This window comes from Nymphaea colorata, chromosome 6, assembly GCF_008831285.2.
Source record: "Nymphaea colorata isolate Beijing-Zhang1983 chromosome 6, ASM883128v2, whole genome shotgun sequence".
Classification (NCBI taxonomy): domain Eukaryota; kingdom Viridiplantae; phylum Streptophyta; class Magnoliopsida; order Nymphaeales; family Nymphaeaceae; genus Nymphaea; species Nymphaea colorata.
In genome coordinates, this window is record NC_045143.1 from 21,839,797 (window position 1) to 21,843,159 (window position 3,363).

A 3,363-nucleotide genomic window follows, 5' to 3' on the forward strand; every position below is an offset into this window, starting at 1 on the left:
AACCAAAATATCATGGTCATCATCCCTAACCCAATAAACTGTATTAACAGCTCAAGCAACTAGCCAAAGCTTTTGTCAGTCTACCCACATAGATTTTTATATGAAACAGCTGTACTAAGAAACTCCTCTTTGTAAATCTGGTGCACCCTATATATAGTGGATGTTTGGCATCTCTAATCAATCTTTCATAGTCATTATTGTTTTCACTATATTCAATACTAGTCTTCTAAGACAACAATGCATTCAATTATATATGAAACACATCTAATAGTAAATCGTGACTGTTTTCATCAAGTGTTTATGATGCATATTCATGTGACAATCTTCTTTTCACATGATATTCCTAACAAACATATATTTGTACAAATCTATTACATATGATGTGATCAAAGATGTCTTTAGCTGCTTCAGCAAGAATATTGTTGCATCTCACACAAGGACACCTTATTCTTCCATTCACTATTGCATTATGTGTGACAACTAAGTCGAAAATTGTTTCACACCAGTTACATATTTCAAACTGTCTCTTGTTTTTGTAATCCCACTTTAATTATCCATCCTGTAATTGGCCTATACAAGCAACTTCAATGTGATCAATCTTTCATATTGTGAATAATATATTTTAACAATTTAAATTCCAATTCATGCAAACTAATACTCGTTGGATAGCATGTCATGCAATCTCTCCAACAAGTGCCCAAACATTATATTTTGATCATCATACATTTGTCAATGAACATCATAAAGTGATGCCTTGAACAAATTTGCAGCACAAACATCATGCTATCCCTAACTCAAAAAATATTAACAAATGATCTAATACACAATCCAACAATGAAACATGTTACATGATATCTTGAAGAAGCTACAATTAAAGTGGTTCAAGAAGATTCTACGTCCTAAGTCGTTCAAACAATTCATCAAACACTTGGTGGGTGGGTAAAAGGCTAGAGACCGTAAAAATGTAGACATCAAAAGATGCATTAAAGGAACCTCCAACCAATACAATATTTTTTCATTAAGTTCATGTGTAGGATAACTAGAAATGAGCAAAGTATCTTATTGGAATATGATCAGCAAGCACCAAAATTCAGTGTGGACAAAAATTGAGGAAAATTTTGTATATGTGAGGAATTTTCATGCAATTAATACATCAATTGGGCAATACTAAATTCAAGAAAGGTAATTAGAAAGCTTTACGGCCACCCCATCAAAAAATGATGAAATCTTGCTAAAAAATTCAGATATATACCCTACAACAATAATATACCTAAAATCATTTACAAATGTATAAATAACAAATATGAAGGTTAAAGAATCTACCAAAATTTGTTTGCTAAAAATAAAAATAACAATGGATAGGTGCCAGAAATCTATTGTAATCACTGGTGGAAAGAAAAGGGAGAAGACAGGAGAAGTGAGAAGAAGAAGAAAAAGGAAGAAGGGTCCAGGTGGAGTTAAAAAAGTCATGTAAGATTTTACCAATGCGTGGAGGACGTTGGTGAAGTTATAACTTAAAAATATTGCTTAAAGTAGTGTGGAACTTTCACCGACACGTATAAAATGTTGGTTAAAGTCATCACTGCATATAGAATGTCAGTGAAAGTAACTTCACGATGTCCAAGCATAAAGCATTGATGAAGGGGTAAGTTCTACCAACACACTTGTTGGATGTTTGTAATTTTTTGTCAAAAGAAAAAACTGGCCATTGGTACAAATTAACTTTCATCGACATGTGATCTGGACACATCCGTGAAGGTCAACATTCATTGATGCCTTTTTACAAATGTCAGTGAAAGTTCATCTTCATCGGCATTCAAGTTTTGACATCAACAAAGAATGACTTTTACCGACGGCTACCCATCTACTCATCAGTGATTTCATGTTTTTGGTAGTGTACCGAACATCGTTAGTGTCTATCTCGCTGACAAAGGTTTTCGAGAAATCAGGCAAAGCAAGAACAAGCACATTCCACAATGTCTTATTTAAGGCCTGAAATGCTATAGTGATCTTCTCAGTCCAAACAAATGAATTCTTTTTCAAGTGCTAGATGATCGGAGGAGCAAGATGGCCATAGTGATCTAAATACTCATGATAGTAACCATTGAGGCCTAGAAATCCATGCAAGGATCTGAGGTCCTTGAGTGTTGGCCATCACTGCATGACTTAAATCCTTTCACTGTCTGCCTGTACCCCACAAGAACTGACATGTGACAGAAATAGGCAACCTCCTACTATCTAAAGGTGCACCTAGAGTGCTTGTCATATAGACAATGCTTCTGTAGGACACCTAGAACAACATGCATGTGTTTAAGATGATCATCTCAAGCGTGAGAATACACAAAGATGTTGCAAAAAACACCAACACAAACTTCCCCAAAAAAAAGCCTAATGATATCATTTGTGGTTTTCTGAAATATTGTTGGAACATTGGTGTCTCTAGGTGGAATAACCAAAATGTCATAGTGACCATCATGCATCAAGAATGTAGTCTTTTCCACATCTTGAGGGGCCATCTGGATCTAATGGTACCTAGAACAAAGGTTCATCTTCATGAAGTAGCAGGCACCATGGAGTTTATCTAAGAGCTCATCTATTATATATATCGGATATTTATCTTTCATAGTTGTGTCATTTAGGGCTCTATAGTCTACACAGAAAAGTTGTGTTGTCTTTCTTTTCATCAAAATGACTGGAAAGGAAAACAAGCTAGAGGAAGGACAAATTATACCACTCTCAAGCATTTCCTTAACCAGCCTCTCGACATCATTCTTCTAGATATGATCATAGCAATAGGGCCAGAAGTTCATAGGCTTGGTGTCTGTCTTCAATAGGATGTAGTGATCAAGAGACTGCTTTAAAGGTTGGCTAGTGGGCTCGACAAAGACATGGGAGAACTCACTCAGAACTTGTACTATTAGGACCTCCTTTTCAAACAAGTAGGGCTGACTCTTTACAATATATGCAAACATCATGCAGCTTTCATGACTTTCCTGAAGGAGCTTGAGGGCTTCCTTGGGTTTTACATGTGTAGGTGGGATTTTAGCTTTGACCTTGATTTGTTTCCCTCTTATAAGAAACAATGTGCACATCTCATTAAAATCTTACATGACTTCTCCCAAAGTCCTAAGCCAATACATCCTCAAAAACATGTCAATTCCCTTAATGGGAGCACATGCAGGTCTACATTGAAATTGTTATTTTGTAGCTGGACCTTAATATCTTGACACATGTGTTGATGCTAGAGTTTTGTGTCATTTTCTACAATGACCTCAAGAAAATGATGGCCTCTCCATGGATAGCCAATGGTCTGCACAATTTCTTTATGAATAAAATTATGTGTTGACTAGGTTATCCACTAAG